Genomic DNA, 26,354 nt, shown 5'->3' on the forward strand with positions numbered 1-26,354 from the left:
AATATGTTGTTTTCAAAGAAACAAAATTGTGTGGCATTATCTACCACTGAAGCGGAATACATTTCAGCCGGTAGTTGTTGTGCACAAGTTTTATGGATGAAACAACAACTTTTTGATTATGGAATTGAAGTAGGTACCATTCCTATCAAGTGTGACAATACTAGTGCTATTTGTCTCACTAAAAATCCCATCCAACACTCTAGAACTAAGCACATTGAAATAAGACATCACTTCATTAGAGACCATGTCACTAAGGAAGATGTAGTTCTAGAATATGTTGATACTTTGCATCAATTAGCGGATATCTTTACAAAACCCTTAGACAAGGAAAGGTTTTGGACACTTAGAAGAGAATTAGGTTTAACTAACCTATCTTCACTTAGTGTTTAAAATAATTTAGCACTTTTAATAAATACTGAAAAATGCTTATAATAATAATTTTTGATTGCATTCTTGCTATTAGTTAGGGAGAGTTTATGATTCTTAGTGAAAATTAATTTTATGTTCAAATAATGTTTAAAGATTAATTTAATTGTTTGAACATGATTATTTTTCAATATATGAGTTGCCTATACCACTAGAAAAGATTAATTTAGCATTTTATGTGCTTAAAAGTCGGATTTTAGGATTTTGGTGCAGAGAAAATCGATCCCCCCATGAGGGAACCGATTCCCCCTTTGAAGGGGAACCGATTCCCCCCACAGGGGAATCGATACCCCCTGGGGTTCTGTTAAATCGGGCAGAACAACCCTAAAAACCCCAAAACCCTCATTTTCTTCTTCTTCCGCCGTTCTTCACCTCTAAATCTCTCAAATCTCCACTTTTGCCTCAAATCAACGATATCAATCAGAATTTGCTTCAAATATCATCTTCTAAACCTGTTGGAATCATTAAAATCGTGCAAACAACATCAAAATCCCCTCAATCTTCATCTTTCAAGGTAAATTTTTCTAAACTCTCTATTACATTGATTTTGAACATAGGATTAGTTTTAATTAGTTCTAGGTTAAAATAGTGATCGGGCATTGATTGTTTAGTGATTAAAAACTAGATGTTACAACTAATTTCATCAAAAACACAAGAATTTTCCAATTTTTTTTTAAATTTTCGAAATAAAAAAAATTTGTTAATTTTCAAATTATTGTGTTTTGATTAAATTATGTTGTTGTTATGAAAACTATACATATATTGTTTCTCAAAACCATATTTTTCAAAAGTTTTTCAAAAACTTTGCCCATTAGGATTGATTTAGAGAACCTTGAAATATTGAGGACTCAATTGAGTTTTGGGATTAATTGAATTGCATACATTTGTTTTTAAAATTGCAGGTTATCAATTCTATTCCGATTTCCTAAACCATGTCCAATCCTAAACGTGCTAGGTCTTCATCTAGTCGTTCTAGTCGTCAACCAAATCCTCCTCCTATTCCTCAAAATCCTATTCCAAATCTTGATCCTAACTTGACTATCCAAAATTCTTGTTTCAATCAACTGGGTCCTAAAGATTATCGTTATTGGTTTTACCAATATTTTGACTCATATAAGATTAGGGAAGAACGTATCCCATTTATTCAAACTATGGTTGATATTAACTTTAAATATCTCCCTATCTTGCACGAATGGAAATTTGATAAACTTTTCGAACTTGAACACATTGTCTATCACCAACTTGTTCGTATCTTCTACTGTAATGCCGTTTGTATCAAAAATCGTGACAAAACCAAAACCATAGGAGTACGTTCCTACCTCCTAGGTCAATATTTCCATCTTGATCCGGATTACATAGCCAATGCCTTAGGCTTGGATAATGAAGGTTTATCAAACGAAAAACAAGTTTTAGGCTCACGATATAAACGAAATGATAGTGCAAGTGTTCTAGATCTTCATGAGCGTTTTCTTCATCTCATGATCACTTGGTGGTTTCGACCATCCGGGGGTCGTTATTCTACTCTTAGAGCTTTAGACCTTTGGTGGTTGCATTGTTTTGAACACAACATAAAAATAAACCTTTCCGAGATTATCTTTGCTGAGATCGTTGAAACCGTTAACCTAGTGCCAAATAAGAAACTCTGTTCTTCACTAGTTTACGGTTGTATTCTTAGTAATCTCTTTTCTAAAGCCGAGCTTCGAGTTGGTCTAGATGCCGCTTTTCCTCTTAAGAAACAAATTAACCTTCTTTCCTTAACGAGAGCGGGATGGATTAAGGATAAGGAAACCGGGGAATGGGTTCGATCTTCTGCAACTACTCCGGGAGCTAGTTCTTCACGAGCTCCACCCGAAGCTGACGAAGATCTCGAGCTTGAGCAACTAATGCGAGACATTGATGAAGCTGAAGCTGAACCTGAGCAGGCCGAGGAGCAGCCCGAAGAGCAAGCACAACAATCGACTCAAATGCCTCCATATTTTCAATCTTTTATGGAGACATTTGATTACCGATATGCGACCATGGATTCACGCTTTATTTCTATAGAGTCCCATTTATCCACCATGGGAGCTCAACAATTAGAAATTCTTCGGGAAATGCGTGCAAATAATGAAGCAACCAACGCTCGTATTAATGAACTCACTCACGAAATGGCTGCTATACGAGCCCGTTTTCCTCCTACAGATCCGGATGCTTGATTTTGTGTTTAGCTTAAAAACTTTGAACAAAATGAATATTGTTTCAACATTTTGAATTGTTTGATTTTGTGGATTGTTGGATTTTGGATTTATAGATGGTGTGAACTTATATGTTTGGTGTGTTTTATTCGTTATTGCATCATTTACATCATTATTAACAATATGACCAATTTTGCCATATCACATTATTTATGAATATTGATTACGGAACTAATGGCTAACGTTTCTCTTAATTGTGATCTTAGCAGCTTATGCATACATATACCTAATCAATTGGCTTAATATTCTTCACGTTTATTTGAATCTTTTTGATTTAACAAAAAGGGGGAGAAGTGTGTTTTAAGTTTTAAGTGCGTTTTTAAAATGATAAATGGGAGAAGTGTTAAAGTAAGGGGGAGTAATTTCAAAACTTGATTTCAAAATCTTAAAATTACTAAAATGTTTTGTTATATCAAAAAGGGGGAGATTGTTGAAAACATTTTGATATTTCGATATAACAAATTAAGTTAAATGAATTTTAAGATTTTCCAAAATGATTTTCCAAGTATATTCGATATAATTATTCGAATATCAAAACATTACTCAAAATATTTCAGAAATCATTTTTAATCCTTACTTAAGTGTAAAATTAAGTTTTAATCTTAAAACAATTTCAAAATAATCTTTCAAAGTATTTCGAACCATTTCAAAGCCAAAAATTCCAGATTGCTCAGATGGAACCGATTCCCCCCCAAGGGGGTACCGATTCCCCCCTGAATGGTTTGGCTCTGAGATTTCCAGAATGCTCGGAGGGAACCGATTCCCCCATAGGGGGTACCGATTCCTCCCTGTTCAACGGTCGAAATATTTGAATTTTACACTTAGGGAACCGATTCCCTATGAGGAGGAACCGATTCCCCCCACGCTCCAAGCTGTTTTATTAATTGTTTTCACACTAAAACGGCTATATTATCTTCATTAATTATCCCCAACGTTCAGAAGTGATTCAAGGTATATTTAAACAAGTTCTGAAGCCCTTGATCAATAAGAAATCATAGAGAAACAAGAGAGAAAGCATCAAACACCAAGTTTGTGCAAATCAAAAATTTTCCTTTCAATATTCATTTTGCTTTCAAGAACACCATTTGTGCTCATTTGTAATTATCTTTGAGTGTTCTTTTCTTGTTCTAGAATTGTGCAAACATCTTACCTTGTGAGGTTTTCTTGTAAGTTTGCAAATTTGTAATCTTCTCTTTGGGAAAAAGAGTGTTCTCAAGAGTTGGGGTATACTCTTGAGGGATTTTGTAAGGTTATCTCTTTGGCCTCAAAAGAAAGAACAAATTAGTGAATTTGTTGGAAAATCCTTAGTGTGGATAGCTAAGGTAGTGGACGTAGACTTTGTTTGAGAAAGTCGAACCACTGTAAATCGCTGTGCAATTACTTTCAATTTTTCTGCAAAAGCTTCCACGAAATTTTTAATTGCCAATTCACCCCCTCTTGGCCGATTCCATCGATCGATTAACTCAACAGAATTCATATGAAAAGTGACATGAAAGTAAACTACGTGATTATATGCACATGTGATATGTGATCATAATAGCAATAATATGAGTACATGAATATATGAAGCATAAGAATAATGCCCATGTTATATGATACGAGAGCTATAGGTATAGTTGGCATGCCAAGAGTAGAGGGTCTATGCGGTCCTTCGTGACAAATTCTACGTGGTCTTTCGGGACGTATATGTATTCTTTGGAGCATGTATGAGGTCTTTTGAGACACTTACTTGATCCTTGGTATATGTATATAATTCTTGAGGAATTTATATGTGGTCCTTATGGACAATCTTATATGGCACTACGGTGCAATTCTACGTGGCACTTCGGTGCATTTCTACATGGTCCTTCGGGACAAATTCTACGTGGCACATCAGTGCAATTTATATGAGCTGTGGTGACAGCATTTGTGCACAACCTCAGTGTACTCACATACCTTCAGTTCTCACCAGTGTACCATGGGCTAATAAAGAGACAATAACAAATATAATATATAAGATGCATATGCTTGTGGTGATATGAACGATATTGCATGGATTATAGGATGTTATGTGTTCTAAGATATGTATAGAAATGTTCAACACATGCTTATATGATCACAAGGAATTAGTTACAATAATATGAGTATTGAAAAGCATGTTAATGATATATGTTTTTATATGATATGATAGTATTTGCATATGTATACCTTTTGTTTATATGAAATGATATATGGGTATAGTTTATGTTTAATATGCCTCACTAAGTCAAAGACTTAGCGTGTGATTGTTTCACACGTAGGTTCCGAGAAGAGGAAGATTGGTAAAAGTTATGCAAGACATGTCACTTTCTCATTTCCAAAGATCAGATCAGAAAATAAATGTATAGTATATATTTTGTAAAAATGATAGTGGTTGGCATGTAAATAAAGGTTTAAATCTGATATGTTTTAATCGGTTTTGTAAAATCATATGATTAAGTTTTGTAATGTTTATATGTAAATAGAGATTTTATACGAATTTATAAGTATTTTGCTGAAAGTACTGTAGCAGGTATTGTTCACACGGTACTGTTTATACGTATTTTACTGTTCATAAATATGTTTTTAATTGGAAATTTTATATGAAACACAATTTAATAGAATATTGTGGTATTTTCCTAAAATGAGTTCAAATGTTTTAATATTTTGTAAGAAAAAGGTTTTGAAAAGTCAATGTGACATCTCAGACTCGTATTCGGGTCGGATACGGGTTGGGGTGTTACATAGCCTGTGTGAAAGTTAATCTCCTTGTAGCAAGTTTTGCAAAATCATGCTTATTCCAGCTTAGTTAAGCCTTTTAACTTCAAATTTTCATGTACCAGGGCTTGAAAACTTGGTGATGTTGGGTTCTAATTTGGTTGTCAAGCTTTCTGTTCATGGAATTGTTTTGATTTCTACTTATTATTATTTTTGGATAACTTGATATGCAAAAAGTTGCTTTCTTTGCTTTGCCAGATTCATTTTCTTGGTGCTATCACGGATTCCTATAGTCAATTGTCTCACCATTCAAGAACTCTGTTGTTGCTGAGCCTGATAATCAGAAACCCAAATTTTTCGGTACCAAAACTGGTGGTTTATCGTCGAATGGGTCCGGCGTTAACCGAAAGGAAGAGAATACCGACGTTAACTCGAATTTATCTGTGATGTCCTTTCCGGTTGAGCACCTCATGTCCCTAAAAAAAGTCCATAACCCATTATTGAGCTGATCTTAGGTCTTGTTGAATGTCCCCAGTCTTGTTTCGGTTACGGTTTACTCGTCTCATTGCTGCAGTTCCAGCGGCTCCAGTAGCGACTGCTCCTGCTACTCCATACATGAGTGAATAGTCGGCGAGATGGGCAACTTCCCTGCTCAAATCTTGTTTAAGGTTTCCCATACCGGTTGCTAAATGCGCTCCGATTTTGAGAGCAAATGTTACCAGTTTCATGGACTTGGTCATGTATGGAGCTAAGCATTTTACTGCAGTGTTATCGACGTGCATTACTTCACAACCAATCTGATCTTCAACAACTTGCATTTCTCTCCTGTATTCACATAACATGTGAAACCGAAGAGCAGTCATTCCGGATATAACAGTGGTTACCAATCTCCTCGAATAGTTTTCAGTTTACACAAAATAGAACATGTTGGGTACTTTCTACCCTTCGACTTGAACATTGAAGTTCACAATGTGCTCGTAATATCTCATTCCATGAATCTCATGTTTCAAATCTCTTATTTCTTGTTCAATTATCTTTAATCTATGCAATACTGTTTCCACTCCCTTGGTTATTCCACTAAAACATGGATAAACTTTATCGCCGTCAACAACATTGGATAAAGAGTTCTCTTCTTTATCTGGATTATTTTATGGTGGAACTTGCAGTTCCACGACAAGGTTGTACATGTCATGATATCTTCGGTGTAATATTTCCCAGAAATCATCATCCGATAAGAGGTCTCTAGCTAAATCAAACCCAGCTCTAAGAACTACTTTACCCGAATTGGACACTGAATCCCATGTTCTATGATTTCTACTAGGGACTTTAAGTGAGGAAGAACCGCACAACCAATCAAAATAACAATATGCTGAACAATCTTGATCCCAGTGTGCCTAGCTTGCCATGACTTCTTACTCTGACACACAACTTTAAAAAATGGCAGAAGTGCAAGAATCCCAAGTACAGAAGCAACAACACTAAAAGCTCTAGTAGTTGTATTCCTAACATATTAGCAGAAGTACATGAATCCCAAGTACTGAATTCATGTAATGCAAAAGTTCATGAGCAACCAAAATATTATCAAAAATTTCCAACCTGACAAGAAAGTCGCCTGAGTGTCGCTAATACAAGTGGCCATGATCAGTTTTAAACGATTCACTGGAACCTTAGAAATAACTTTGTACACCACTGAACACAGACTAATAGGTCTAAGCTACCTTATGTATTGCGGATCATTAACTAATCACACCAAGGAATGAACCACCAATTTCAAGGAACATTAATGCATCAGATGTTAAACATCTCATCAAATTTAAATTCATGCAAAATCCATGTTCCAATTTTCATATCAAATCTCTATATACCTCTAATACAGAACCCTATTAATCATGGACGCTAAGTTCAGCCCCACAATTAGAAGGTATGTCAATGATACAGACAAGCAATATAATCAACAAAAGTTCATCCCCACAATTAGAAATAGGTGGCATGTTAAACCATATATTAACAATGCTTACACTGAAATACCCATTTTAGCTAATATGTCTATGCATCACTGCCATTAGCCAGTGTTCAGAAGCATAAAAAATATATAACAATAGGGATTCCCTTCATAAATTACAATGTCAACACATATTAAAAACTTTAATCACACTTAACAATTTTCCATATAACAAAATATAAACATTAATGTCAGGATACCAAAGCCAATACCCAGGCATCCCATTGTAAACTTACAAAAGTTTGTACAATGTTCAAACTTACAAAAGATAATAGCCATGACATTCTAAACTTAATCATGTATGTTGGCTATATTATATACAAAAAAAATTATTCAAGTCAAAAGATTGGCATATACTTGGCTAAGTTACACAAAAAAGTTGGGACCATATTCTAAAGCCATAATAAAAAAGAGATCGACATAATTGTAGAAGGACAACAGTCAAAATGATGGTCTAAGTTGACGACATTAAACTAATTCCTTAATCACATAATCTTGCTTGAATTCTTTTGGCAAAGAAAAGAAAAAATCTACCTTGTGCGCATCTTTGCTAATATACTCTCCTGCAGTAAACATTTCATCAGTGGACAGACCTTCAATTTTCATGATTTCAGTGAAAATCGACATTCTTCGATCATTTCCTTCTGCCTCTTTTTTCAATAAAGCAGTAATATCCTTAATTTCTTTGGCAATTTCTCGGTATGCAACACCGAACTTACTTATCTCCTGTACAAGCTCGGTTAACCCATCATCACTTTGGGACCTTTTCTTGCTAGCTACGTTTTTCATTGTATGGGTAGATGCAATAGCATCAGATGTTTGACAAGTTTAAACACCAACATCCTCTCTTGATTTAGAATCTCTTACTCCCTCTTCTTCAAGTAATGCATCTATAAATGCATTGTCCTCAACATCAATATGTTCCACTGCATCAACTGCTGTCTCAGTTTCTGTTCCTATAGCTCTTTCTTTTCCAAATATATGAACAAAGTTATCAAAGAATGGAAATTACTTGTTTCTCAATCCAGCAGCAATTGGATGACTCTACAATATAATAAAATCGCATATTTAATAAATCTTACAAACCTAAGTAGATAACAAAGAGTACAGAAAGAAGATAAATTCAATTAAAATACTTACTCTAACCCAATCATCAAACACATCCTTTGGCGCAATTAAACATTTTTCTTCTTCATTCCAACCGAATCCACTTCCAATATTCAACATTTCAGATAAACCATTGTATTGTCTTTTGAGTAGCTTCACTCTATATTCAATATGTGGAAGGGCCCTAATTTGTGATGTCGGAAGCTTGATTTCTAACATCTTTTCAAGATTAGATAGATAACCTGATCTAAATGTTCCATTATCAGCTTTCCAATGTGGGTCTTCAGCCAAAATATGTAAACATTAAACAAGTGCAACATCCTCCTCTTTAGTCCATGTCCTTTTAGTTACTAAAGACTTAACCTTTTTAGATGTTTGTTTTTCCCCTTTGAGATTCCATATTTGATGTTGACATATTGCTCTTCGAAACAATATGAGAAAATGTATATAAAAAATGTATAACATAACATAAACATGTCATCATTGTCAATACTAATAATAAATGTAATTTAAAATAGTAACATAATAGAAATCAAATGTAGTGAATGACATAAGTAATGAATGTCCATAACAAATAAAATTCGAATTTAATAGAAGAGAAATACATAAAATTTAATAAAGTTTATGCCATAAAATATAAAGATGTCAAATACATGAAAGTAATGACCACTAACATTAGATAAAATAGAAGGTGAAAGTCCATACATAACATAAAATAACATCTATCCTAAAGTACGTGACACCAACTAACTAGTAAACATATCTTTTGCTAATTTGTCTCTCCACTCAGTCCAAGCACTGCTTGGCTCACAATGTCTGATCATTTCTACCTCATTAATCTCTTCAACATGCCTACGATCTTCAGTATAGTTAGATTCAATTGGATCGATTGACATCTCAGATCTTATGAAATTATAGAGAAGACAACAAGAGGAAATGAGTCTACATTTTGTTTTCACTGGATAAAATGATTTTCCCTTAAAATTGCCCATCTCGCTTTCAATATGCCAAAGCATCTCTCAATGCAATTCCTATCTTGAGAATGTTTCATATTAAAATATTCTTGAGGGGTGGTAGGTTGGTGTCATTCTCTCCAATCATTCAAGTGGTATCTTTGACCTCTATATGGTGCAAGAAATCCCTCTCCATTCGTGTATCCAGCATCACATAAGTAGTAACACCCTATATTATTTTAATTTAAAAAGTTAATTAATATACAAAACTTTTAAGAATTTTACATTCATATATATATATATATATATATTAATGACCTAATAATTTACCTTGTGGAACATTTAAACTATTTCTTCTACTAATGGCATCTCTGAGTATTCTAGCATCAGCTGCAGAACCTTCCCACCCAGGTAAAACATAAATGAATTGCATGTTTGGTGTGCAAACACCAAGTACATTTGTCGCAATTTCATTTTTTCTTGTTCCGTATCTAGGTTTATCGCTTGAAGCTACATTGACCTTAATATACGTTCCATCTAGAGCACCCAAACATCCCTATATTCATCGAATAAAGTTAAATTACATTATTACTATCCATTCATGTATTAAGTATTACTAATTAACTTAAAAGAAAGTTTAGAATTATGATACAATGCCTTAAACCATTTCCATCTATCGTCTGTTGAATTATCTTGTATCAGTTCTGGTTTTCTAAAAAGATTCGGAAGCAGTTTCAAGACTGAAGCTAACACTGTATGGAGAACTCTACTAATTGTTTCACCAGATCTTACTGTTTGACGTTTTAGAACTCTATTCTTAATATGGTGGGATATAATATTAAGGAAAGTAATAACCATTTCTTCTATAAACATAGATCGACTCTCTTTTAACCCACATTGACTTTGTAAGAGGTGACACAATTTGAGAAATGCTCTCCTATCCATTCGACAATTATCAACACTTTGTCTATCACTTTCAAATATAATTTTATGTAAATTAAGTGATCTAATATTATGTCTATGAATTCTTTCATGTACATAACTTATTTTAGGTCTATTTTTATATTTTCACAGAATAATTGAAATAACCATAATCATATAACACACAATCTCCATCATTTGCAGTTGTAAAATAAGAATTGTGGCGACATGAATCTTCTTTCACATTGGTAAACGAGTCATAACTGTTATTATGAACAAACATTTTAATATTAGAACATAATAATATTGAACAAGAACATGTTAAAATAAATAAACTCTAATTTAACAGTTCTAGAGTAATTAAAAATAGAAATCAAGAGTTTAACATAAGCTTTGAAAATTATAGAAAATCTAAGAGCAAATCTTGGAAGCAATGCAGAAGTCTAAACATATGTCATGTCCCCGAAAAAAAAAAGCAAGCTACAAGTTTAAAATCTCACACTATAACATTCTCGGACAGAGCTTAGTAGTGGAGGATTGTGTTTCGCCTGGAGAAGTTCAGTTCAAGTAATACTAAGATATTTCTCAAGATCTCACATAGATGTAATCATAAATAAAGATACTGAAGGAAAGAGATGGCGTTGTACTGGGTTGTTGAAAACATTTTGATATTTTGATATAACAAATTAAGATAAATGAATTTTAAGATTTTCCAAAAAGATTTTCTAAGTATATTCGATATTATTATTCGAATATCAAAATATTACTCCAAATCTTTCAAAAGTCATTTTTAATCCTTACTCAAGTGTAAAATTAAGTTTTAATCTTAAAATTATTTCAAAATAATTTTACAAAGTATTTCGAACCGTTTCAAAGCCAAAAAATCTAGAATGTCCAGAGGGAACTGATTCCCCCAAAGGGGGTATCGATTCCCCCCTAAATGGTTTTGCTCCAAGAAATTCCAGTATGCTCGGAGGGAACCGATTTCCCCCACTGTTGAACGATCGAATATTTTGAATTTTACACTTAGGGAACCGATTCCCCAGGAGGGGTACCGATTCCCCCCATGCTCTAAGTTGTTTTATTAAGGTTTTCACACTTAAACGGCTCCATTGACTCCACTAATCATCCTCAACGTTCAGAATCAATTGAGGGAGTATTTAAACAAGTTCTGAAGCCTTTGATCAATAAGAAATCATAGAGAAACAAGAAAGAAAGCATCAAACACCAAGTTCGTGCAAATCAAGTCAATTTTCCTTTCAATATTCATTTTGGTTTCAAGAACACCATTTGTGCTCATTTGTAATTATTTTTTAGTGTTCTTTTCTTATTCTAGAATTGTGCAAACATCTTACCTTGTGAGGTTTTCCTTGTAAGTTTGCAAATTTGTGTATTTCTCTTTGAAAAATAGTGTGCTCAAGAATTTGGGGTATAATTCTTGAGGGAGTTGTAAGGTTACTCTTTGTCCTCAAAAGAAAGAAAAAATTAGTGAATTTGTTGGAAAATCCTTAGTGTGGATAGCTAAGGTAGTGGACGTAGACTTTGGTTGAGAAAGTCGAACCACTCTAAATCGTTGTGCAAATATTTTCAATTTTCTGCAAAAGCTTCCACTAAAATTTTAATTACCAATTCACCCCCTCTTGGCCATTTTCATCAATCGATTAACTCAACAATTGGTATCAGAGCCTAACTCATTTGAAGTTTTAATCGCCTCTTGAGTCGATTTGAGAAGAGTTACATCGATAATCAAAGTCATCAATGGTCTCTACTTCAAACTTCGACTTCGGTCTCAATTCGATGCCCGTCAATCCTTTCTTTAATGGGGCTAACTATGCCTATTGGAAAAATAGGATGATGTACTTCATTCAAGCAAGTGACATGGGAGCATGGAATGTCGTAGAACAAGGATACATCAAGCTTCTCACTCATCCAAGATTGTGGAGTGAAGGAGAGACAAAAATGTTCCAGCTCAACTCCAAAGCCATCCATATCATATTTTGTGCTCTTGGACCAGATGAATACGAAAGAGTTTCATCTTGTACAACCGCCAAAGAAATATGGGACAAACTTCAAGTCACTCATGAAGGTACCAATGAGGTAAAGAAATCTAAAATTAGTATTCTAACGCATATCTATGAAAATTTCAAGGTGAAACCAAATGAAGATATCAAAGCTATGACGGATAGATTCTCAACGATTGTCAATGGTCTCAAATCATATTGAGAGTTCATTTTAAATGAAAAGCTTGTGAGGAAGTTAGTTTACTCTCTTCCAAAATCATGGCAATCAAATATGACAGCAATCATCGAGTCTAAGGACCTAACGTCCTTAACTCTTGAAGAACTAATCGGTTCCCTCCTCACTCATGAAATGATGCTTGAAGATGAGGTGAACCTCGATAAGATTGACGAGACGCCAAAGAAGAAGGAGGAGAAGAAAAACATTGGAGTTGCTCTCAAATCCACAAAAGATGAGAGTGATTCGAATGAAGATGACGATGATGAGGAAATGACATTGTTTGCCAAACGGTTCAGAAAAATGGTGAGACCTTACCAAGGAAGAAAATTCAAAAGAAATGAAGGCCTAAAAATGAAACAAAAGAGAAGGACCCGATCATTTGCTATGAATGCAAAAAGTCGGGGCATGTAAAATATGATTGCCCACAATTGAAGAGAAAGGGTCAATCAAAGAATAAGCACAAGGCTTATGTGGCTACATGGAGCGATGAAGAAGGTTCTGATGAAGAGGAACAAGAAGTATCAAACTTGTGCTTGATGGCATTCGGGGAAGATTCTAAGGTAACCTCTAACTCATCTGATTTTGATGATTTATCTTATGATGAGCTATTAGAGGAATATAATGGGTTGGCTTCGGATTATGAGAAATTATTTTTAAAACATAAAAATGATATTTCAAAATTGAAAAATGAAAATAAACTCATATCCAAAACCAACAACGATCTTGAAAGTAAAATCAAAGATTTGCAAATCAAACTAGAAGAGTTTGAAAAGAAAAATTCGGATTTGCAAAATTTACTTTTAAAGGTCAATGATGATCATCAAAAGAAAATTGATGATCTTAAAGCTTCTTTTGATAAAGTTGGAACAAAACGTTTTGAAAAAGGAGAAAATTCAAAATCCAACTTTGTTAGAAAAAGTCTTAAAAACTTCAATCATAGAGGTCCCTGAAGAACCTCTAATAGAAAAATCGTTAGAAGTATGTGGGTTCCTAAAGAACTCATTACTACTAAAGATAAGGATGTCCTTCATAAATGGATACCAAAGGGGACAAGGAGTTTAGAAACTAATGAATATGGACTCAAAAGAATTTGGGTACCAAAAATTAGAAATTAATCTATGTTTGTAGGAAAAGGAACATTGCTACAAGGCATATGAAACAAATCCAAATTCATGGTACCTTGATAGTGGATGCTCGAGACACATGACCGGAGACAAAAACCAGTTCATAGAACTTAACGCCAAAATTGGAGGAGAATTGACTTTTGGTGATAATTCAAAAGGTCACATTGAAGGTATAGGTACAATAGGAAATACCTCTTCCATACAAATTAAAAATGTGTTATATGTGAATGGATTAAAGCATAATCTCTTGAGTATTAGTCAATTATGTGATAAGGGATTCAATGTCATATTTGAAACTAATGGTTGTAAAGTCATTGACATTGCATCTAATAGTATTATGCTTGTTGGTCATAGAATAGGAAACATATACATGGTGCATTTAGACTCTATAGAAATGACTAATTTATGCCTAGTTGCTAAGGATGAGCATGATAGTTGGTTATGGCATAGGAGACTAGGACATGCTAGCATGAGTGTTTTGTAACGGTTAGTTCAAGGAGAATTGGTTCGAGGGCTGCCTAAACTAAAATTTGATAATGATAAAATTTGTGATGCTTGTGCTAAAGGAAAACAAAAGCGAGTTTCTTTTAAATCCATTAATGATGTGTCAACTAGTAGAGTATTACAATTGATCCATATAGATCTTTTTGGGCCAACTGGGACTACTAGCTTGGGTGGAAAACATTATGCATTTGTCTTGGTAGATGACTATTCTAGATATACTTGGGTTCTATTCTTAAGTACTAAAGATGAAGCATTAGAAAATTTCATCACATTTTCAAAATTAATCCAAAACGAAAAAGGTCACTCTATCACTAGTGTTAGAAGTGATCGTGGCACTGAATTTAAAAATCTTGGATTTAATGAGTTTTGTAATTCTAATGGTATTAGCCATAATTTTTCAGCACCTAGAACCCCTCAACAAAATGGAGTTGTTGAGAGGAAAAATCGAACTTTAGAAGAAATGGCTAGAACCATGCTTTGTGAAAACAATTTGCCAAAATATTTTTGGGCGGAAGCCACAAATACCGCTTGTTATGTTGTAAATCGAGTAATGATTAGGCAAATTTTAAAGAAAATTCCATATGAAATTTTCAAAAATAAAAAGCCTAACATTATCTATTTTCATCCTTTTGGATGTAAATGTTTTGTTTTAAACAACGGTAAAGAAAACCTTGGCAAATTTGATGCTAAAAGTGATGAAGAAATTTTTCTGGGTTATTCCTTAAATTCTAAAGCTTATCGAATATTTAATAAAATAACTTTAGTTGTAGAAGAGTCTATACATGTTGTTTTCGATGATAATCTCCTTTCGAGGAAGGATTCTTGTGTTAATGATGATGTAGGTATTATAAATACAAATGACGTTAGAAATGACGTTGGAGAATCATCATCAAAAGAAGAAACAAAAGATGAGGAAACTCATGATCCTCTCAAGAATCCAACCATTGAAGAAAGGGAAGTATCTTATCCAAGAGAGTACAACTATGTCAAGGATGGTGAAATTATAGGTGATCCATCCAAAGGGGTAACAACTCGATTTTCTCTTAGATATATTTGTAATTATGTTGCATTTATTTCATGCATAGAGCCTAAGAACATTAAAGAAGCATTAAATGATGAACATTGGATTATGGCTATGCAAGAAGAATTAAATCAATTTGAGAGAAGTAAAGTATGGACATTAGTTGAAAGGCCTAGTAATAAATCTACTGTCGGAACTAGATGGGTATTTAGGAATAATCTTGATGAGAGTGGTAATATATATAGTGAGAAACAAGGCTAGACTTGTTGCTCAAGGGTATACTTAAGAAGAGGGCATAGACTATGATGAAACATACGCTCCCGTAGCTAGGATGGAAGCAATTAGAATGTTATTAGCATTTGCCTGTTTTCATGAATTTAAACTATATCAAATGGATGTTAAAGTGTATTTTTAAATGGTTTTATAAAAGAAGAAGTGTATGTGGAACAACCTCCAGGTTTTGAAGATTCAAAATTTCCGGATCATGTTCTTAAATTGACAAAAGAACTTTATGGTTTAAAACAAGCTCCTAGAGCTTGGTATGAAAGATTGTCAAATTTTTTAATTGAAAAAGGTTTTTCAAAAGGGAAGGTTGACACTACATTGTTTTTAAAGCATAAAGGTAAAGATTTATTAGTAGTTCAAATTTATATTGATGATATAATATTTGGTTCTACTAATGATGTTCTTTGCCAAGAATTTTCTAAGCTAATGCAAAGCGAATTCGAAATGAGCATGATATGGGAGCTCTCATTTTTCTTGGGACTCCAAATCAAGCAAAAAAAAGATGGCATCTTCATCAATCAAGCTAAGTACGTCAAATATATGCTCAAGAAGTTTAGAATGGAAAATGGGAAACCTCATGACACTCCAATGAGCTCTTCTACAAAGCTTGACTTGGATGAAGGAGGTAAATGTGTAGATGTTAAATTATATAGATCAATGATTGGTTCTTTTCTCTATTTAACTGCAAGTAGACCAGACATTATGTTTAGTGTTTGTTTATGTGCTAGATTTCAATCATGCCCTAAGGAATCACATTTTCTAGCTGTTAAGAGAATCTTTAGATACCTTAAGGACACTCCTAGTTTAGGACTTTGGTATCCTAGAGACTCTAGCTTTAACTTGCATACCTTTTCTGATGTGGATTATGGAGGATGCAAATTAGATAGGAAAAGCACCTCCGGTACTTGCCAATTCCTTGGAAATATGCTGATTTCTTGGTTTTCAAAGAAACAAAATTGTGTTGCATTATCTACCACTGAAGCCGAATATATTTCAGCCGGTAGTTGTTGTGAACAAGTTTTATGGATGAAACAACAACTTTTTTGATTATGGAATTGAAGTAGGTACCATTCCTATCAAGTGTGACAATACTAGTGCTATTTGTCTCACTAAAAATCCCATCCAACACTCTAGAACTAAGCACATTGAAATTAGACATCACTTTATTAGAGATCATGTCGCTAAGGCAGATGTAGTTCTAGAATTTTTTGATACTTTGTACCAATTAGCGGATATTTTTACAAAACCCTTAGATAAGGAAAAATTTTGGACACTTAGGAGGGAATTAGGTTTAACTGACCTATCTTCACTTAGTGTTTAAAAATAATTTTTAGCACTTTTAAGAATAAATGAAAAATGCTTAAAATAATATTTTTGATTGCATTATTGTTATTAGTTAGGGGGAGTTTATGATTATTAGTGAAAATTAATTGTTTGTTTAAATGATGTTTAATGACAAATTTGATTGTTTGAACATAGTTAATTTTCGAAATATGAGTTGCCAATACCACCAGGATTAATTAATTTAGCACTATTGGATGTTTAAAATGCAGATTTTTTAAATATTTGGCAGAGGGAATCGATACCCCCATAAGGGAACCGATTCCCCCTTTGAATGGGAAACGATTCCCTCATTGAGGGAATCAATACCCCCATGGGTTCTGGATATATCACGACCAGAAAACCCATTCTCTCAAAACCTCTCTTATTTCTTAAACGTCGTTCATCCTCTCTTTCTTTCTAAATCTCCGTTTTTGCCAAAATCATCAAATACAAGTCGAAATTAGATCGTTCTTCAACTTCTAATCCTTGCAAACAACATCACATTCTCATAAAATCCAAATTTTCAAGGTAATATTTCAAAATCCACTATTTCATTAATTTTTGAACTTAGGAATAATTTTGATTAGTTCTAAGATTAACATTACATCGGGCATTGGTTATATGATGATTTTACAACCAATTTCGTCAAAAACACTCAATTTTTCAAAACTTTTTTTCGAAATAAAAAAATCGAAAATTGTTGTTTTAATTGATGTTTTTGATTCAATTATGTTTTCATAAAAACTATAAGTATTATGATTTTCAAACATTATTTTCCAAATAGTTTTTCAAAACATTGCCCTTTAGGATTCGGTTTAGAGAACCTTGAAATATTGAGAACTCATTTGAGTTTTGGGTTTGATTATATTGCATACATGTGTTTAAATTTGTTGGTTACATATTCTATTCTGATTCTTAAACCATGTCAAATCCTAAATGACCTAAGACATTGTCTAGTAGCTCAAGTCAAAATCGACCTCTTATTCCTCCACCCAATCCAAATAACCCAAATATGACCATTATGAACTCTTGTTTCAACGTACCTGGTTGTGGACAAGATCTATACCATATGCACCATACTTGTTTTGAGTCATACAAAATCTAGGAAGAGCGTATCCCTTCGATCCAAGCTATAGAAGATATGAACTTCCAATATCTTCCTACTCTTAAATACTAGAAGTTTGATAAACTCTTTAAACTCAAACCTTTGGTTTATCATCAATTAGTCCGCATTTTTCTATTCCAATGTGGTATGTGTCCAAAATGAGCGCCGATCTAAAACTATAGGAATTCGATCCTATCTTTTAGGACAATTCATTTTTATTGACTCCGGCACAATCGCTACCCATTTTGGACTAGATAACTCAGGTTTAATGAAAAAGAGACTGTGGATTCACCCTATAAGTCTAAGGATAGTGAGAGTACCCTAAGAACTCATCGTGATAGATTCCTTCATTATTTGATTTCTTGGTGGTTTAGACCATTCGGAGATAGGTACTCCTCCCTTAGGAACATAGATATATGGTGGATATATTGTATCCAACATTAAAAGAAGATTAATCTGTCACATATCATCTTTAGTGAGTTTCCATAAACATTGTTCCTTCCAAGAATATAAAAACCTTGGTTTATGGTTGTCTCCTTAGTAATTTGTTTATCAAACTCGGTCTTTGGGTCAATGGTCCCGAACTCAGAACTTTTAATTGTGAAACATTTTGATGTTCATGGATTGTTTTATTTTGGTTGTTTGAATTTGTTGGATAATTGGATATTTGAACTTACATGCTTATATATTTGATTTGATTTTCACTTTCATTTTGAGCTTAATGTTTATTTTTGCATCATTTACATATTAGTTGCATTATGACCAATTTTTTGCCATTTCACATTGTTTATGAATATTGAATTATGGAACTAATGGCTAATCTTTCTCTTGATTATGATCTTAGCAGCTTACGCTATATTTAGATATCAATTGGCTAATTGTTTTTCAAAAACTTGTTTAAAATCTTTTAAAGGTCTTTTTGATTTAACAAAAAGGGGGGAGAAATATTGAAGTGTTTTTAAAGGGGAGAAGTGTTAGAGTAAGGGGGAGTAATTTCAAAACATGATTTCAAAATCTTAAAATTACTAAAATGTTTTGTTATATCAAAAAGGGGGAGATTGTTGAAAACATTTTGATATTTCGATATAACAAATTAAGATAAATGAATTTTAAGATTTTCCAAAAAGATTTTCTAAGTATATTCGATATAATTATTCGAATATCAAAATATTACTCCAAATCTTTCAAAAGTCATTTTTAATCCTTACTCAAGTGTAAAATTAAGTTTTAATCTTAAAATTATTTCAAAATAATTTTACAAAGTATTTCGAACCGTTTCAAAGCCAAAAAATTCAGAATGTCCAGAGGGAACCGATTCCCCCCAAGGGGTACCGATTCCCCCTGAATGGTTTTGCACCGAGAAATTTCAGTATGCTCGGAGGGAACCGAATCCCCCCAGGGGGTATCGATTCCCCCCACTGTTCAACGGTCGAATATTTGAATTTTACACTTAGGGAACCGATTCCCCAGGAGGGGTATCGATTCTCCCCACGCTCCAAGCTGTTTTATTAAGGTTTTCACACTTAAACGGCTCCATTGACTCCACTAATCATCCCCAACGTTAAAAATCAATTGAGGGAGTATTTAAACAAGTTCTGAAGCCTTTGATCAATAAGAAATCATAGAGAAACAAGAAAGAAAGTATCAAACACCAAGTTTGTGCAAATCAAGCCAATTTTCCTTTCAATATTCATTTTGCTTTCAAGAACACCATTTGTGCTCATTTGTAATTATTTTTTAGTGTTCTTTTCTTGTTCTAGAATTGTGCAAACATCTTACCTTGTGAGGTTTTCCTTGTAAGTTTGCAAATTTGTGTATTTCTCTTTGAAAAAGAGTGTGCTCAAGAATTTGGGGTATAATTCTTGAGGGAGTTGTAAGATTACTCTTTGTCCTCAAAAGAAAGAATAAATTAGTGAATTTGTTGGAAAATCCCTAGTGTGGATAACTAAGGTAGTGGACGTAGACTTTGGTTGAGAAAGTCGAACCACTCTAAATCGTTGTGCAAATATTTTCAATTTTCTGCAAAAGCTTTCACCAAAATTTTAATTGTTAATTCACCCCCTCTTGACAATTTTCATCAATCGATTAACTCAACATGGGTTTTACGAGGCTTCAGAGGAAAATAAAAGGAATGAAATATTACTTTCAACCGAAAAACAAGGAGGGTTACTTAGAAGTGAGAGACAGATGCAAGAATTTCGACAAGTTTTACAAGATTACGACCTCGACGACGTGGGATAAATGGGACCCTGGTTCACGTGGGAAAGAGGTCGAAGAGTGGAAAACAATATCAGAGAACGGCCAGACAGAGGAATAGCAAACGAAGTGTGAAAAGAACTTTTTCCGGTTTATGTGTTAACACATCTTCCTTACTCTTTCTCAGACCACTGTCCTCTGGTGGTGGACACAAAAGGAGACTTGAATGAAAATCGTCAGTGACAGTTTAGATTTGAAGCGACATGGCTACTGGACTTCTCAATCAGGTATGACTACAGTAAAACTGAATCGTATGATAGCATACTTGGAGACGTGGATCAAAAAAGTTTAAAAGGAGAAGGATATACAGAGAATTGCGTGTGAATATTTTACATATTTATTCAAGACGAAATTGGAAGGAATTGATGAGGAAATAACGACAGTAATGACACCTTGTATAACAAAAGAAATAAATGAAAATCTGTTGAAACCATTCACACAGGAAGAGGTTACAAGGGCAGTGAAAGCAATGAGTCCAATACGAGCAGCAGGTGAAGACGGACTAGGGGCCATTTTCTATAAACGCTTCTGGCATATTGTGGGAGCCAAAGTAAATGACTAGTACATAGGATTGCTCAATGACGAGCATAATATGGAGGACATAAACCGAATTCATATTGTGCTAATTCTGAAAGTTAAGACACCAAGTAGACTAACCCAGTTCAGACCGATTAGCTTATGCAACGTGGTGTACAAGATCATTTCAAATATGCTGGTTCATCTAATGCAAGACTATTTATATATATGCATAGACGAGGGTCAAAGTGCGTTTGTGCCAGGGAGACTGATATCAGATAACATCATCACAACCTATGAACTGTTACACTCATTCACACGAAAGAGGGAAGAGGGAAGAGGGAAGGAAAGAAAAGGCTACTTCACTCTAAAATTGGACATAAGCAAAGCGTATGACAGGGTAGAATGGGATTTTCTTTGGCACATGATGGACAGATTTGGGTTTGATGAAGAGTGGATCAGGAAAATCAAAAAATGCGTAACTACAGTCTTATATTCGGTGGCGATGAATGGTGAGGCATAAGATCCTTCCTACCCCCAAAGAGGATTGCGACAAGGCAATCCATTAAGTCCATATCTCTTTCTCATTTGCAGCGAAGGCCTCTTAATCTTATTCTGAAAAATAGTGAGCACTAACATGTTCCAGGGTGTAAAATTGAACGGGTATGCCCCTCAAAGCACTCACCTAATGTTTGCAGATGATTGTTTAATATTTGGGGAAGCCACAGCAAGTACAACAGGGAAGATAAAGAATTTGCTTCTCATATATGGGAAAAGCTCAGGCTAGGCCATAAACTTGGATAAATCTGGATTAGTTTTTAGCACAAACGTGATTGATACGAACAAAGGAGATGTGAGGAGAATACTGAAAGTATCAAGTATTTCCAATCTCGAACAGTATCTTGGCTCCCTAGTTTGGTAGGAAGAAGGAAGAAACAAGCTTTCCTAGTGTTGAAGGAGAGGAAATCGCAGATTCAAAAAAGATGCTCTACAAAAGACTGTGGGCAAGTGAATGTCACAGAAAACTAAAAATTTAAATATGAAAATTCTGTCAAGATTTCACCCCCACAAATCATATGCTCCATTACAGACGAATCATGAATAGTCTCAGATGTCAGTCATGTCCAAACCAAAGTGAGACAAGAATTCACATTATCAGGGATTGCACACCAGGAAGCAGCATTTGGGAAAAGCTACAGTATCGTTGGCCAGAACAAAGCACACAGTGGAATTTTAAAGAATGGTTGAGCTAGGTATTAGAGAATTATCCAAGCAATAAGCATGCATAAATTCTAGTATGCATCTGGGTGTTGTGGTATGTCCGAAACAAAAGGGTACATGAAGAAAAAATATTAACCAAAGACGAATTAATCATAACCATTTAAAGCCAGTGCAGAGATTTCAAAATGGCGAATACAAGACTTAACAACCAGAAGAAATCAAACCAAACACAGAGAAGTTCCAATTCAATAAACAATGCATCAGTTTCATAAACGAAGAAGAAAAGGTTCACATCTATGAAAACATACCTGATTTTTCAATGAAAGATGAATAATTCTTTAGATTTTGAATGGGTTTAACTGCTGCAACTCAAGTGAGCTCAAATCTGGGTGCATTGAAAAATAGTTGCATCTCAATTAGTCCCACGAACCCATAAAAATTAGAAAAATAATGGGCATATCAATATAGTAGTAGAGAAAATACAGAAACATGAGTGAAAACACAAACCCATAAAAATTGAACAATGAAACAAATTGAAATATCAACGCCAATAATTAAATAAAAATGGTGAAAATATCAACGTCAGAAGCAAATACCTAAAAGGGAGATGGGATATTAATACGCCAGAAGTAAATTGAACGCCAAATCGAAGAAGCAGAAGATTTTCTTTCAGCCAAAACCAAGCAGGGATATTTTAGACAACGGAACAGGGAATAAGCAAATACCTAAGAAAGACGGAGGATTGATATTCCCAAGAAAAGAGGAAAAAATACCACTGTTGGTATTCATTCTTTACCTGCACTTGGGAATGAAGCTCATCCAAACATGGGTATCGTTACCTGGGGAAAAAATTCCTCCCAGGAATGTTTTATGACGTGAACCAAACGGGCCTTAGTTTTTGTACTTCCCAAGTAGTGAATAAAATTTAGGGTAAAGTATACAAATAGTCACTAAACTTTTCAAATACTTGTATTTAGGTCCCCCAATTTTTAAAACTTGCAATACAGTCACCAAACATTTAGTTTGTTTGCAATATGGTCCTCGACGTAACGGTCATTTCACTACCATTAGTGTAAATTATATAAATGGTCATTGAACTTTTCAGGCGCTTGCATTTAGGCCCCCCAACTTTTAAAACTTGCAACACAATCATCAATTACACTCTAAACCACAAATTCCAAAATGCTTTAATTATATTCTAAACCTCAAATTCCAAAATAATTCAATTACATACCCAACCCCAAATTTATAATCCATTCTCAAAATCTGTCATAACAAATTGAACTTGAAGTAGCAACTCTAAACCCTTAAAACATATCCCTAAATGCTAAATTTCCCCACCAATTAACCCAACATAATCAACAACATTTAGTTCATTTTGGGTCCATAACAATAAGTGATAATGTTGGGTTTAGGATTTAAAAGTTAGATTTAATCAACTATTAGTGAACAATACTCTGTATGATATGTATACCACCAGTGATGGATCTAGAAATTAAAAAATGGGGATCCAAAATTTTAATACCCTATTCTAAAAAAATTTGGGTATACAAATTTTCTTATTTTTTTCTATTCCTATTAACAAATTAAACTAAATTTAACATTTTTCTCAAAATAATGGGTGTATAATGGCTCCCCTAGGGAGCCATGTACATCCGCCCCTGTATACCACATATGGAAAAAATCTCAAGAAATATATATACTGAATATGGTTAAAAAACTATTTAAATTAGAATAAAATAATATTATAGTATTATAAATATTTATAATTAAATTTAAACAGAAACACGAAAATTCAATTAATTTGACTTGATTTAAATTTCATAAACTCAAATCGAAAAAATTTCGAGTAAACTATTTTATAAACTAAACTGAATTATAATAAAATAATATTATAACATGATAAATATTTATAATTAAATTTAAACAGAAACTCGAAATTTCAATTCAATTCGACTTGATTTAAATTTTATAAACTCAAATCGAAAAAATTTTGAGTCAACTATTTTATAAAATGAATTGAGTATTTAGGTCCAACATAACCCTAAACCCAACATAATCACTTATTGTTCACTTATAGTTGGTTAATTTTTTCGAAACGGTTATGCCTTGAGGGTTTAGGGTTGCTGCTTCAAGTTCAGTTTGTTATTGCATATTTTGAGAATAGATTATGAATTTGGGGTTGGGCATGTAATTGAAGTATTTTGGAATACGAGGTTTAGAATGTAATTGAAGATTTTTGGAATTTGAGGTTTAGAATGTAATTGATTATTGTGTTGCAAGTTTTAAAAGTTGGGGGACTTAAATGCAAGTGTCTGAAAAGTTCAATGCCCATTTATATAATTTACCCTAACGGCAGTGAAACGACTGATACGTCGGGGACCATATTGCAAACCAATTAAAAGTTGGGGATCTAAATGCAAGCATTTGAAAAGTCCAGTGACCATTTGTATACTTTACCCTAAAATTTAATTGTGAAGACTTCGTCGAATCTGTTATTTTCTTATTTAGGGTGTTAGAGCACGAGTTGTGGACAAAGACTTTGCTCCAAAGGTACCATTCTTTTTACATTTCGGTCGCTTAATGATTTTTTGTGTAGTGTTACCAAACCTGAGTGTTATTTTAAATCTTGGGGGGATGTAGTGGGAACCTCCAAGCTTGGAACAGGTGTCCAATGATATGGTGGATCAGTACTTTGCACCCCTCAGTGAATCTGAGCCAAATCTGGAGCTCCCAACAAAAGAAAGAGAAGCATTTAACTAGTTTCAATGGCTGGTTATGCCAAAAGGTTAGAAATATACATAAAATCTGAATGCACGGGTTTTCACCCTGGAAATGTCGTCTTATGTACATTATCGAAAGCAAAGTAGCTATAATTCAGCTGGAAATTAGATGGTATAGCTTGTCCAACATTCATGTTCTCAAATTCAAACTTAATTGGAGATCCTGGTGAAAGTGGTTCAACGTACCTATCAATACAGGAGGTCCTTTACCATAGAGATTATATCAATTTTACTTCTTATATTATTGAATAAATTAATTTAATCTTTCCATTATGAAAATTGGTTTAATTTAGTCCCTCTAATATGTAGCATTATATAGAATGGTTCAAATTAGTCCCTCTGCTCTTAAACAAAACAAGGTGTGGTTGGTAATGCTGTCTAAAAGCAGTTTTAGTTAAAGGATTTGTTTTGACTGTAAAATCAACGTGAAACGGGTAAAAATTGAAAATAAAAATGTGGTAGAAATGGTGGTTTCAAACCAACCACAAAAGTTTTTATTTTTACAAATGCACGGACTCCATTCATTTGCGCTGGAAAAGATATTTGAAATTCAATTACTTTTATTAATTATATGTTCACATTTTATTTCAATAATTTAATCTTAACATCCTTAAAAAATAATTTATTGTTTAATAATTTATTTTAATTAGTTAAAAATAAATAAAATTTATGATTTATATATGAAAATGTTAATAATGAGTTATTATAAATATATTTTTAATTAGTACAAAAAATAAAATATATTTTTAATATAATTATATTTTCTATTTATATTTTTATTATAGTTTAAATTGATATATTTTATATATGATAATAATTTCTTTTAAATTTATTTATAATATATATCTTTTTATTTTTGAATGGTTAAAATGATAAATATATCATTTGATTATTTTATTTTAAATTTTAAATGATTGATTGTGATTAAATTGAAATAAGTAAAATACTATTGTAAATTTAAAATGTTAAAAAGTGTTGATAATGTATTTTTTCCTTAAAAAAATATTTCATATATAAAAATATTATTAATAAATTATTTTAAAATATTTTTTTATATTTTTATTATAGTTTAAGTTGATATATTTTATATCATAGTATTAAAAAATATAAATATAATTTAGATGTTATATTTTCAATTTACGACGTAATGTTTAAAAGTGACATTTTATCTTTTTAAAATCATGGAACAAATCTAAATAATTAAATTTTAAACTATTTTTTGAAAAGTTATTTTTAAAATAAATTTTCTATAATACTTTTAAAAATAATTTTTCAAATATAATGTCAAATTGACCCTTAATGTATTGATGAAAAAAGTTCAAATAAGGCTAATTCTTTTTACAAGGTTAATGTTTTCTACTTAGAAAATGACAATTATTGTTCAACAAAGACGATATTTTTATAATCTTTTAGCAAATGAAATTTTTATTTAAATTTGAAATGCGAATGAAAAAACTATAATATTGTTTTTAAACAAATAATGTTAAATTTGTTAAAAACAACAACTAGTAATTGATTTTTGCAATTATAACAAAGACGTAAATGTGTTCTCACTAGCTTTTTAAAAAAAATGTAAAAGAGAAAGAGAAAGGGAAAAATAAATTATTGATGAGAAAAATC

At 33.0% G+C, this 26,354-nt stretch overlaps 1 pseudogene; it reads left to right on the forward strand.

The window, feature by feature from the left end:
- LOC120181722 overlaps nt 1–24,777 on the forward strand; it is a 33,582-nt pseudogene extending 8,805 nt beyond the window's left edge.
- The last annotated feature ends 1,577 nt before the right edge of the window (nt 24,778–26,354 follow it).

The sequence above is a fragment of the Hibiscus syriacus genome, unplaced genomic scaffold, assembly GCF_006381635.1.
Source record: "Hibiscus syriacus cultivar Baekdansim isolate YM2019G1 unplaced genomic scaffold, ASM638163v2 tig00112530_pilon, whole genome shotgun sequence".
NCBI classification, from domain to species: Eukaryota; Viridiplantae; Streptophyta; class Magnoliopsida; order Malvales; family Malvaceae; genus Hibiscus; species Hibiscus syriacus.